Source organism: Pipistrellus kuhlii, unplaced genomic scaffold (genome assembly GCF_014108245.1).
Source record: "Pipistrellus kuhlii isolate mPipKuh1 unplaced genomic scaffold, mPipKuh1.p scaffold_m20_p_3, whole genome shotgun sequence".
Lineage (NCBI taxonomy): Eukaryota > Metazoa > Chordata > Mammalia > Chiroptera > Vespertilionidae > Pipistrellus > Pipistrellus kuhlii.
Genome location: NW_023425529.1, coordinates 137328530 through 137342577, shown reverse-complemented (window position 1 = coordinate 137342577; position 14048 = coordinate 137328530). Strand labels below are relative to the sequence as shown.

The following is a 14048-nucleotide window of genomic DNA, read 5'->3' as shown; positions in this document are numbered from 1 at the left end:
GATTTGTTCTTGAAGGATAAACTTACACTGCAATAATCAAGTGCCCAAATCTCAATAGTTTAATGGGCAACATTTTGTTTCTTGTTCACATAGTGCTAATGCAGAGCAGCCAAACTTCCAAAGGGTAATTCAGGGGTGCAGGTGGCTTTCACTTTTAACTATGGGCATTTATAGTATTTGGGTTCTACATCACTGTGGCAAGGGAAGATAATGAATAAAGAATTCAATTCTACTCCTGCTTGTTTGATCCAGAAGTGATATATGTCAATTCCACTTTAGCCTACTGGCCAAGACTAGTCATATGGTCCAACATGATTATAGGAAATGCTTAGAAATGATCCTTCTTATATATTTAGGTATGTGTATGTATACATACATAAAGCCCCCACACACACATACACAAATATTTCTACATATATACACAAACATCCACACATACACAGAAATAAGGTAAGAAAGGTACAAGATTTAGGCAACTTGGATTGTGAATCCAAATCAGGTATGATCTTATATATGACTACACCTTTACTCCTGACAATGATTAATTACTTCAACTGACTATATATATATATATATATATATATATATATATATATATATATAATCTTACTCAACATCCAAAGTCTTCTACTATAAAAATGTTGTAGAATTATTTTTCAGTGTAAGGAAAAATAACACCTATATTCTCATTACAACTGCTTTCTTTCCTTCTCTCAGCTCTGCTCCAGGTTGCTGAAAGTCGATGTGAAATTTGAGTAACATTAGCCTCTGAAAATGTGTCATGACTTTTCTTAGGAGAAAGCAAACAGTTCTATCCAAGTTCATGATATAATTATGGGTCCAAGTTTTTAAGAAGTTTAAAACTATGAAAACTTAATAGAAAAATAAATGTTAATAGGAAATAATAATTGCATATAGCTGAATAAACTCCAGACACACCCAAATAAAAAGTTCCCCTGAGTTCCACCCAAGCTAACTTTTCATAGGTTTCATCTGCAGAGCTTTCTCATGGAGACCTTGAAATGCAGTATTTCCCCTATATATTTATGAGCCAGATCTCTTCTTTTGTTTGTTTTTCAAGTTTTATTTATTGGCAATGATCCATGGTGGATTTTAGATCTTGTTGAATGAAAGCAGCCACATCCATGGACTACATTTAGTCTTCAAAAGCAGTGATCCCCACTTTCAACATATCTGTTCCAACTTTGTCTTCTACTATACGCTTATTTGAAGTTTTGTGTGGGGTTTTTTTTGTTGTTGTTGTTGTTGTTTTTTAAATTCCATACCCATTGGAACTGGTTTAGAAGGACCCAGGATAAAGCTGTCAGCTTGAATTCACCTGACACACTCTTCTAATTTTATCATATCTATCTCATTATCGCATGAATTCAATCTAATAAGAAGGAAGACTTGTCAACAAGTACACGGACTTTTTTGGCTTTCTTGGACTCATAGTGTGTGAGGCATTCTTCTTTTAGCCTCTTTGCTTCTTTACTTTCTCCCTCATCATCAGATCAAAACAGATCAATGTCATCATCATCTTTACTATCTGTAGCTCCACTTTCGTGGTGCCTTCCACATTAGCTGGGCCATACTTGCCTAAAGTTGTCTTCACTCCTGGCAGGCTGGTCTTTTCCTTTTCGGCAGATTTGATGTGATTATACCCACACAGGGCATGATACATGTCGGCAGGTGGTGGGCCAAAGGCTGCCTCAAATACTGCCACATCTGCTTGTGATGGCACAGAGCCCTTGATGTAGCTGCTGTCCACCAGGTACTCACTGGGCACCTGGAGGCTGGCAGGACTTTTCTGATCTTCAAAACCCATGATGGCAGCTGATCCTGGAACTGGATGGTAGCAAAGGAAAGAGAAGTGCAAGAGTTGGTGCTGATTGCTAAAAAAAAAAAAAAAAAAGGTTCTCTTCTACAACTTTTATCTTGTGTATTATTCTATTGATATTTATATATGAATAAGAGCAGCATACCGAATCTACATCTCATATTGTTTGATGCAATTCAACATAACAAAGACATTAACCTTAGTACAATGCTAGGATTACCCCCATTAAACATGCATATATACATATATACATTATAAATTAAGTTGAGATTAATGTATACATCTTAAAAATACTTGAACTTATTCTTTGTCTTTCATTTCATTTGTGAGGGTAGTCAATGTGTACACAGAAAGCAGTTTTATTAATACTTCCTTATTTAGTATTTACTAAATATGATAGGGACACAAAGTATAATAGGGAATCAGACAAACATATTCCCTGCTCTCAGATATCTTTCATTCCAATAAAGGATATAGATAATGAATAATAATTAAAGGCAAATAAAAAGAGGCAGGGATTTACAAATTGAAAATGTCTATACAAAATTCAGAAAATATCTCTCAAAGCAGATTAGTTTTTAAAAAATGGCTTTAAACAAACATCAAACTATTTCTGAGGAAAGTTAAATATTTATGTATGAATAGATACAAAGTGTTTACTCTTATTTCTGAAATTTTCCATTTCACTTTTTATTAATTACTTCAATGATAGAGCTTACATTTTTAGATTTAAAAAGTGATCTTTATATCATAAAAAATAGTAAATAAAAGTGTTGGGTACTTTTAAATTGGTAAGTTCATTTTCCACTTGAGCCAAATATAACACATATATTACCTTACATATTGAAGGGTATTCATTGACAGAGATAATAAAGTGGCCATTTATTAGTTTAGTCCTATTTTGTGTCATAAATAATGCTAATCTATATGTATAAAAGTCTAAGCAACTTTTACGACCCGTCGACCTAATGACCCGTTGATCAGTCACTATGACATGCACTGACCACCAGGGAGCAAGGCAAAGTCTCAATACAGGAGCTTCCCCCTGGTGGTCAGTGTGCTCCCACAATCAACCTCCAATCGCCCTGATTTGTACTGGGTGAGATGGCCCTGATCACCCGCCAGGCTGAGGGATCTCACTCATGCACCGGACCTCTAGTCATTTTATAAAGCACCAGATTTAACTTTCACAGGAACCTTCTTATTTTGTAATAAGTTCATTTTTTTTTCTAATTGGATTACATCATTGTGAGCTTTAAAAACTTTAGGGTGAGATTGTTAAATTGTTTTTAAGAATTCTTCAGAGAGCTGAAACTGGTTTGGCTCAGTGGATAGTGCGTCAGCCTGCTAACTGAAAGGTCCCAGGTTCGATTCCTGTCAAGGGCATGTACCTTGGTTGCGGGCACATCCCCAATAGGAGGTGTGCAAGAGGCAGCTGATCAATGATTCTCTTTCATCAATGTTTCTAACTATCTATCCCTCTCTCTTCCTCTCTGTAAAAAATCAATAAAATATATTTTAAAAAAAGAATTCTTCAGAGATAATAAAATAGATATATTGCTCAAAGATAGGGTTATCATGTAATTTATTGTACAAAGTAGAACTCTGTTAATATTTTTAGAACAAAAGGCATAAATAAAGACTATCTTGAGCAAACTTAAACATAAGATCCCCTTTCTCAAAACTGGAGGTAAATAGTATACCAAAAATAGAAAAGGGTAATTATATTCTTTCTCAAACTACAACCCAGGCAACGTTGATGTAAAACTACCAGGCAATAAATACAGAAAGGATTATTTACTAGATGTTTAATAAAGATAAACCTAAGTTTCCATAGACCAAGCTGTGCAATTTAACTATAACTCAGAAGTCAACTGAAGGAATTCTACCCCTTAATATAAAGATAAATTTTATTCAGTCCACATCTTGTGGAAAATCTCAAGCACCTGACAAGGTTTCTGGGAACTGCAGAGTTTACACTGTCTTGCTCATCTCTGGTTTCAGGTTTCTGACTCCAAATTTCTGTCTGCTAGAATCCTTTTTTCTCTCATTATTCTCAAAGTAATTCTTTATCTCTGCACTGGAATACATGCAAAGAGAGAACTCAACCATTTGCCTTAGTTTTAACCCAAATAAAATAACAAATCCAAAAATCAGGAATGCAAACTCACTACTACTACTACTACTACTACTACTGGTGAAGATAATGATAATGATAATATATTTAGTAAATTATTACTGTTTGATTATGCCTAAAAACATAACGATGGAAATTATTTCTATCTAATACTGGGTGTTAAGAGATTGAGCTATTGATGCTAAGCCTATTTAAGAACTCAGACCACTTCAAGATTTGGTTAAATATATCAACAAAAGGGATACAGTAAGTATGAATACATATTTATATAAATGAGAATATCTATAGGTAAATATAGCTATTAAAATTTCACATGGGATACACATATTGCATATATATACACACATTTTTTTCAGGTGATTCAAAGCACACCTAAAACTTGTGAGGGCTCTTAAACTCAAAACCTTGATCAAAAACAAATAAAAAAATGAGCAATGATCTATTTTGGTTCTGTCCGTATAATATACACACTTATAGACATTTATTAATAAATATTGTCCACAGGATGTTCTGGCAGCTACCTAATGATCAGGCAAAAAGATACAAGGGTACACTATAGCTACCAAATTTCATAATATAATGTTCTTAAATAAGACCAAATAACTGGATATGAGAAGGCTAAAAAGGACTAATTCCAACGTAACCCTGATATTTGGGGGATAGTGATCTGTATCCATGCCAGAAATCTCAGTGTACATTCTTGATAACCTATAATTAAGTCACTACCTCCTTCCCAGATACTGGTTACAGAGGCCATGGGACTGTGGACAGTGCACTGCCCAGAGGGAGGGTTATTAATGCTGACACCAGGCCAGACCATCAGACATGACCTAAAGACCCCCAACACCTGGGGCCTTCTTGCAAGGCCCGCCAAAAAGACTGGAAGCATAATCCATGTTTGCGGGGAAAGGACCACAGGGAGATATAAAGGAGGGCCCCATGCATGTTCCTTCACTCCGATTTGGAAGGCTGTTCCCTGAGTCTGATGTCCCTCTTTTTTTTTTTACTCAGAATCATCCTTGGTTTTCTTTGATCTTCTACAACAGATATAAGTTTGTCTGGTGAGGTTAGACCAAAATTAAATGGATGATACTGCAATATTATGCGATAGCACAATATAACGTTTGAGTCCTGTGCATTGCATTTAAATCCTAGCTCTGATACTTGATAACTGAGAACTAAGCTAAACAATTAACCCCTCCCATCTTCAGTATCCTAATTTGAAACGTTGAGGTCATATAGTTACAAGTCATAACGCTATGATGATTAAAAGAAATGACATAATGACATATGTAAGAAAAGTTTGTGCCTGGCACATAGTAAGTGCTCAATAAATGACTGTTATTAAAAAAAAAACAAAACAAAAACAGCTGCTAAATTCTTAAGCCATTATAAACTTATTGCAGTGTATATCATTATGATTACAAAATACAAATATATGTATAATGTAAAGAACTTATTAGAATCATAAGTTCCATTGAGGGAAAAAACTCATTTTTTCTGAATCGTGGAATGCAGCCTATTGTGAATTTAGGACAAGGATTGGAGACTCTTATTCAAGGCACACAAGAAGAGTTATTCAGAACAAATCTGTGAGTCAAAACTAGGTTTGGGGAATAATATACAGCTTGAGGGTCAGGGAAAGCTACGAGTCAGAAGCCAGGCAGACTATGGTAATAAAATAATTGTACATGGATACTACAAGGTAGGGCAAGAAGATAGTTTTAGTGTCAGTTAGGAAAAAGTTGAGAATGACAAGAAATGCAAACAGAAGAGTTTATTTCATTGACAATGATAAAAATGATCTTGGTTAAATAATTCTTATTTTAGTCAGAAAAATTTTATGTGTTTCCTATAAGGATGTGTTCATCCCCACACATGGCCTGACATGGTAACCTAGAATCTACAGGAAGTGGCAGGAGGACAGAGGAGAGGGAGAGAGAGAGAAGAACAGATGATAAGCCACACAGCACAGGTGCTTGGTGACTTGTGCTGTGAAAGCAGCTAGCTCTTCTTTAACAACCAGTAAGCATTCTAAGAGTTTCTCTCTTGCCTTAAAATATTTCTTCCAAAATGCTTCACTCCTAAAGGCATTTATTTACTTACCTTCTTACTTTAACCATACGGTCAATTTAGAATCCCCATGTTGAAATAATCTTTAATTCATTGCTTTAATCCACATTCAGGCTGAACAAGACCCATGTTTTGAATTTTATGAGTGGTGTGTGATGGTACAGATTAGGATATATGCCCTAATTATGACAAAATGTTGTACTTGATTCAATCATAATAAAACATATGTGGTAGAGACATTGAGGTAATTTTAACATATCTTGAAAATATAAAAAGGTAAGAGAATAAATCACATTAAAGCTAGTAATATAGGTTAAAAGTAGAATATATTTTAAATTTATTTTTTAAAGTATAGTTGACATACAATAGTATATTCATTTAAGCCGGTTTATAACATGGTAATTAGACATTTATATTTTTTGGAAAGGAAAGTAGTATATAATTATTTGGCATTTTGTACTGATTGCCTTAATTGTGTGCTTTTTTTTCTGACCACTATTTTACTAATTTTTTAGAGAACTCATGTATCTTATCTCTAGGATACAGGAAAGTCTTGAGATGAAGTCATGGAAAGGACTATCATCTTTGAGTTAGAAGAACTGCTTTCAGGAGGCAGATAAACTGTTTGTTAACAGACAACCATAGAAAATTCACTTAACTTCTATGCTTTTCAACTTTTTATGACTAAAATAAGAGGAAATCATTACTAGCTGAGAGAGAGAGAGAGAAAGAGAGAGACAGAGAGAGAGAAGAAGAAGAAGAAGGAGAAGGAGAAGGAGAAGGAGAAGGAGAAGGAGAAGGAGAAGGAGAAGGAGAAGGAGAAGGAGAAGGAGAAGGAGAAGGAGAAGGAGAAGGAGAAGGAGAAGGAGAAGGAGAAGGAGAAGGAGAAGGAGAAGGAGGAGAAGGAGAAGAAGGAAGAAGAAGAAGAAGAAGAAGAAGAAGAAGAAGAAGAAGAAGAAGAAGAAGAAGAAGAAGAAGAAGAAGAAGAAGAAGGCAGAGGAGGAGGAGGAGGAGGAGGAGGAGGAGGAGGAGGAGGAGGAGGAGGAGGAGGAGGAGGAGGAGGAGGAGGAGGAAAGAAAGGAAGACTTGGTTAACATTTTTCTAAATAATTTAATTGCCAATTGTTAAGGCATTCTCTTAGTGTTACAATTTTTTAACCGTACTTTTTTTCTCCTGAAGGGGATCTTTGTTTTGTAATAGATACAGCTGCCTCTCTTTCCAAGTTTTCTTGTCTAAAAAAGCATGATGAAGCAGGATCTGATAAAATGGTTCCAAAAAGATGGCATGGTTAAATCCCATCAAGGATAATACCTATATGTATAATCACATAGTCTCTGCATCCATTATTATAAATAGTCCATCAAAATGTTTAATGTTTTTATGAAAGATAATTAAAGTACAGATTTAGTTCCAAATATTTCAATGTAATTTCAAAACAGTTTGTTTATTATGTTAAAGAAAGTACTTGGACAGCTAGCATTTGTTATAGAAAGAGTTTCCCTGTAAAGTCAGAAGATTGAATGCAGGAAATAAATTATCAACCAGTTAGTGTGTATTTTTTTCCAAGTCTTACTCATAACTTCCTAGCTGTCATTTCATATAACCATACTTTACCTGTAAATTAAACTCTCCTTTTATCAAACTCAGTTGGGGGTTATTATATCAACTTTAATGCCTCTCTAAAAATGGTACTAAATGTGGATTTATATCACAAGTGGAAAATCTGAGCGTGAAGGACATTTTCCATGTGGCAGTCCAATAAAACTATCACTTTTAACAAACAACTTGAATTCAAGAGAAATTTGCAAAAATCTTTTAAGCACATTCACGGTCTTGGGAGGAAGTGCTAATGTGGAGTCTGTCTTCTGTGGTGCAGCTGCTTGGTTTATGAAAGCATAAACAACCTGACTCATTCGGGGGAAGTCATAATTACCACATGGAGTGTTAAACGTACAGACACTTCGTAAGGACTAATACAGTAGCTTAAATTATAGTCATTATGCTATCTATCCCCACTCGCCAATCTGAGGGGGGGAAAAGTCCCCTATTTAGTTCTGTTCACAATCAACTCCATTGCATCTTGAAAGTAAATATACATGAAGACACTTAATAAAAAGAGGTAGCCGAAACCGATTTGGGTCAGTGGATAGAGCGTCGGTCTGGGGACTGAAGGGTCCCAGGTTCGATTCCAGTCAAGGGCATGTACATTGGTTGCGGGCACATCCCCTGTAGGGAGTGTGCTGGAGGCAGCTAGTATATGTTTCTCTCTCATTGAAGTTTCTAGTACTCTATCCCTCTTCTTTCCTCTCTGTGGAAAATCAATAAAATATAGTTTTAAAAAATAAAGTAAAAAGAGGTAAACAAAAGCTGATTGGCAAGGTAAGACAACTGGCTACTTCCTCAGATGTTTGATGACTGCATGCTCACCACACATACTCTAAGCCTTGCCTTATGCTGCAGAGGAGGTCTGTTAAAGGGCCAGGCCCTTTAAGATTGCACAGTGTGGTGGGAGACACAAAGAACTAAACATCTAAAATAACCGTGATGTAACCTTTTGAAATACTTTCCAATAAAATTGTAAGTACTGTGCTCCTAATAATCAATAGCAAAAGCACTATTATACATATAATGAGGGAGGAAGCTAGTACGCAATCTTTTTATTATCTGTAATCCAAAGAAGTGTTTATTAATATGTCCTTCCATCAGTTGTCCAAATTGGCCACTTGGTGTCTTACATGGCAATTAACCGTTAGTCAGTATCTTTGCTCATCCATACTCTAACTTGTGTTCTGCATCACAATACCTGAACAAATCTCAAAGAATATTAACTATTCCATGAAGGTGTCCTGGAGCCAATGGGATCCCATTGATATTTTTATACAAAACTAGAAATGACTTATCTTAGTGGATAGTGGGCACTATTCTAAAGGCTCTAAATATACCAACCCATGTAAACTTAAGGAATCATTAGAGTCACTGTTATTCCTATTTTGCAGTTGGGTGCATTGAAGCACAGAATGTTTAAGTTGCCTAAAGTCACACATAAAGAAATCAGAGCTCAAGTACCCTAGAACAGTGTTTTTCAACCTTTTTTGGGCAAAGGCACACTTGTTTCATGAAAAAAATCATGAGGCACACCACCATTAGAAAATGTTAAAAAATTTAACTCTGTGCCTATATTGACTATATATAAAGTAATTCTCTTGAATAGGAATCAAATAAACACAAAGAAAGTATTTTATAATTACTTTATTATGAAATATTAAGTAAACAAAATAGTGAAAAATTATAAAATTCTTGTCTTGTCTGCACCTATGGCACACCAGGCAACATCTAGTGTGCCGCGGAACAGCAGTTGAAAAACGCTGCCCTAGAACACTGTTATTCTCAAACCATAAAATTATATCAGAGCTAAACTTTTTGAGATGATATTGTGGCATCAAAGTGTTGTATTATCAAATAGGCAGAAAACTGGACATAGGACTACTAATTAAAGAAACACAGTCATACTCCATGCAAATAATACATATAACAAAGGATATGAAAGTGATTTCAAAGAATTAGGTGACTAATTGGATATGGAGAAGAGAGGAGAAAGGATTTGAGCTTTGGAGACTGGGAAGAGATCTTGATAAAAATGCAGATGATTAAAAGAAAGTAAGAGTGGAAGAAAGACAAAATCACATTTGAACTTCCTATTACCAGGGAGAGGAAATCTTATGTTGTATACACAAAGCAGTTAGCCATGCTATATATATTCGCTATCTTCCTGGGTTCTATTCTTTAGGTGGTTAGGTGTTTATTGGAAACAAATTTCTCAAAGTATTGTCAGAGATACTCTATTCCTTTGGAACATTTTGCAATTGCATCTGTACATATTTATTTAACCTTAAGGAACTTTGCTGACATGTAAGTACTTAACATTCTTCAAGCTAAATGTTCAGTGGAGAAGGGTCAATACGGCTTATTGTCCTGGGACATAATCTACATCACATCCCTCTTTAATTCCTCTGCACAAAGTCAATTGGTTCTGGCTGTTGGAAATTATTATAAGGCTGAACAAGAAGCAAGGCTAAGTGAATCACAAAAGTGGAAAAACCAGTCATCAGAGCAGAAAACCCGGTCCAGGTAGCCAGGTGGTCTGCAAATGCCTGCTAGCACTTTTTCTTCCAGTTGGCATATAACATCTGTTTCTAAAGTGAAAGGGTGTGAAAAAAGTGACACAAGTGGTAAGCACTGACATATGCAGGGGAAAGGAAGTGATTTATTTTATATTAAGATTGTTACTGTTGCAAAAATAAAAAGCACAACCTGAATATGTCTCTGTAAGACTTGTATAATATGTGTGTGTATTTAAGAGAAAGTTGTATATTTTTATTAAATCATAACACAAAAATATAGAACCCTGAAAATCTAATTAGCACAATGAATAAAAACAGGAGGCCTATAAAAATTATTTTCTGAAATAAGGGCAAGATTCTATCAAGAATTTAGAAATAAGAAAGGAAGAAGTGGAACCTAGAAATTATAAATTATTCATTTGCATCAGCTAGAAATGGTATATGTGAAAGACTAAATCAGTACTTGCTAAGAGAAAGATCAAATAAAAATATTTGAAAAGAAATGTTAATTGTAAATGATCAATGTATTAAATTCAGCAATAAAATAGTTACCTTTGGAGATTACTGAAAATGACAGTATTTCTGACTGGAGTCAGTATCAATCATATAGCTTTATAGAATGAGTGTATAGAAATCAAGAAAAGACAAAAGGTAAAGTGGGATAAAGATTGATCTTTACAGTTTGAATGGACACTAGGTGTCAACCAGTTCACTCCCTGTTTTTACAAATAAAAATCACAAGCATCATGGAGGTGAAGTAACTCTCCCAAGATCATAGAGCTAGCACTATCAGAAAGGAAGGTCAGCTTGGGGGATTTCCCCCACCCCCTCAGCAATAATAAATGGAGAACTTTCTTAGGAACTATGATAAGAGGGGTATAACATTGTCATAGTCCCAGAATAAAAGTGTACTGGGTGAAGAATTAAGCACGGGAGAAGTTGGAGACAATAATTCATTTACATTAAAGGCATGAAGAGTACACTCCACCACAGAAAATAAGAAAGGCCCAACATTAGAAAGTGAACAAAATGGCAATAAGTCATCAAAAAGCAAATATGACAAGTTAGGGGATAATTTATCAAAGTTCCTCTAGCAAGAAATAAGCTCTTCTAAAATCTGAGGAAACACTGAATTCATTGGTATAACATCAGTAGGTAGAAACAAGGGAGGTAAGCAAGTAGGTCATTACAGTTTTATTTTCCTTTCACTATAAAAATAAATAAATAAATAAATAAAATAAAATTTAGGTTGAGTTTCCTAAATAAAACATTGTTGATATTTTATTTAAAAAAATATTTATCTTTTTGTCACTCACTGGTCAATCAGGAGTGGGTATACAAATTAACCCAACAAAGATGGCAGATTAATTTGCATACACAGTCACCAAGCGGTTGGGGCAGGAAGTTTGTGTCATTGTCATGGCAGTAATGCAGGCATTCCACGATGATGCAGGCATTCCACACTGCCCCAGCCACTCCGAGCCGCTGGGCAGTGTGGAAAGGCACAAAGGTGACTCCGGCAGTAGCAAAGGTGGTGCTGGCAGCCAGGTTAAGGAGGTCCATTCTTGCACGAGTCTTTGTGCATTGGGCCTCTAGTATAATCAATAATATTATAACTATGTATGGAGTCAGGTGGGTACTAGTCTTATGGGGGAATCACTTAGTAAATTATATAAATATCTAATTACTATGCTGTACACCTGAAACAGAATATTGAATGTCAACTGTAATTGAAAAATTAAAATAAAAAAAGACTACTGAAGTGATTATATATATATATATATATATATATATATATATATATATATCTGGCAGAGATGGAAGGGAGGCAGGAAGAAGGGCAATTATCTCTTTGAAGGTACCAGTTCAAAATTAGAAAATGTTGAAATAAAGAGAAATAAGTAATATGCAAAAAGGATATCAAAAATTATTTCTTTTTTTGTAAGTTCCTAGTTATTTATAGGGTAAAACATGAATCAAAAATCTTATTGTTGGAGTTATCAGATGGAACATTTTGGATAGCCACTCTGATGTTGCAGGTCTCCTCCATGTCCAGGCCCTCTTGTGGCATCTGTCCTGCACTGCTCCTCCCATTGTGCTATCATCCCTTCACACATCTGGCCCCTGCCCTCCACAGAACCATATCTCTGTTATCACGGTGCTTAACTCACAGTGACTATCTCATAACAATGCTAAATTATTAAACTTAAGAGCACCTTTTCATCATAGGAATAATACTGTTACAAAATACACACATGATAATTATACTTGTCACACATTTGTGGCAAACGGGATGAGGTGGTATTACCATACAGAGTGACAGATGGGAGACAGAGAAGTCTTCTTCGTACTATCTTCAGAAGGAATGCTGCCAGAGTTTATGCAAGGGGCTTTCAAGGTAGGGGAAAATAAATGAAAAGCAGATTTTCTTCCTCACAAAATCGCCAATGGGTAAGGCAAAGGTTCAGAAAAACAGGAGGTTTCTAATATATTAACCACCCATTCAATGTCTGGCAGCAATTAGGAAAATAAACAGGATCCTGAGTTGAATTAACAGCACCAATTAAACTTTCTTGCAAATACATTTATATCCATAACTTGTGGGGCAACATCTGGAACATTATTCACAAAAATGATGTCTGTTATTCCTTATATTCTCAAGGGAAACCAATTTTAAAAATCAAAAAATTAAAAATGAGTAGGAGATATGAGCTGTGTACCAAAAGAGAAACTAGTTCTGAATTTTTGCCAGAACTTTAAACAAAAGTCAGATAGGACTTGTTTAAATATTTAAAAGGTATAATTACCTTATTAGTCTCTTTTTGTAGGCAAAGAGCTATTTCTAAATATGGGCTAAGACATGGAAGTTTAAAAATTACATTTAAGCTAGATACTAGGACCTTACAAAACTGAAAGTGAGGTAAGGATATTGCACTTAATATAACACATGGAAAACTTGACAGAAACAGTATTTATGAAATCATATAAAATCCATAATATTTTCAGCATTTTTTTATTTATTGAAGCCTTTGATGAGTTTTTTTTAAAATAAGGAATCCACTGTAATAAAATAATTCCCCTTTTTATTTATTTCAGCTGCATGTTAGGAATCTAATTTATGAATATGTTGTATTAAAAAGCTATTGTAAGTCATTATTTTTGAAGTTTGCAAGACATATCTCTTATAGAAATCAAAATAATGGTAGTTTTGTTTTTGGAGCCCAGAATTTCAGTGGTCTCTTTAATCTTATGTGCATGGAGATACAGTATCAATTGCACTATTCCAATGACACCTAACCAACATATGCATTTTTTCTTTCCTTAAAAAATGCATTCCAAATTCTAATTTCTGTAATACTATCAAAAATAAAAATATATTTCAAAATTAAAAATAATAAAAATGATGTTTAAAACGAGGATAGGAAAACCTTTTTTTCTCACAGAACACTCCCACACAACTCACACAAAAAGAAATACCTTTAATTGAAGAGTTTATCACTGAATTAATTTTCAAAATGGAAGGCACTTTAAGGCACTCTTTTATTCAAGTAAAGAGGGAAAGGACACAGGAGAAGATGGAGGAATCTAGCTGGTCAGGTCTTTCCAATGCAATTGTTTGTTCAACAAACTTGCAGTGAGTGCCTACTAGGTAAGCAACCCCAGGGAAAACATTATGCTACTCAAGGAAAACAATGATTAATTAAAATGGAGTGAGACTCCCAGGAACCTATTGTAGTATGGGAATAGAGAAGGCATATGCAAATACTCTGATATACTGTATCATGCCATAATTAGTTTAGGCTAAACAATGAAGCACCTTAAATGCAATGCCAAAGAGACTAAAGTTTTTTTTGCATAGACCTCAGGGAGCCATCAG

The 14048-nt window shown here is 34.9% G+C and overlaps 1 pseudogene; it reads right to left on the bottom strand.

The window, feature by feature from the left end:
- Positions 1-1072: 1072 nt before the first annotated feature.
- LOC118730101 lies at positions 1073-1828 on the bottom strand (annotated as a pseudogene).
- Positions 1829-14048: the final 12220 nt, after the last annotated feature.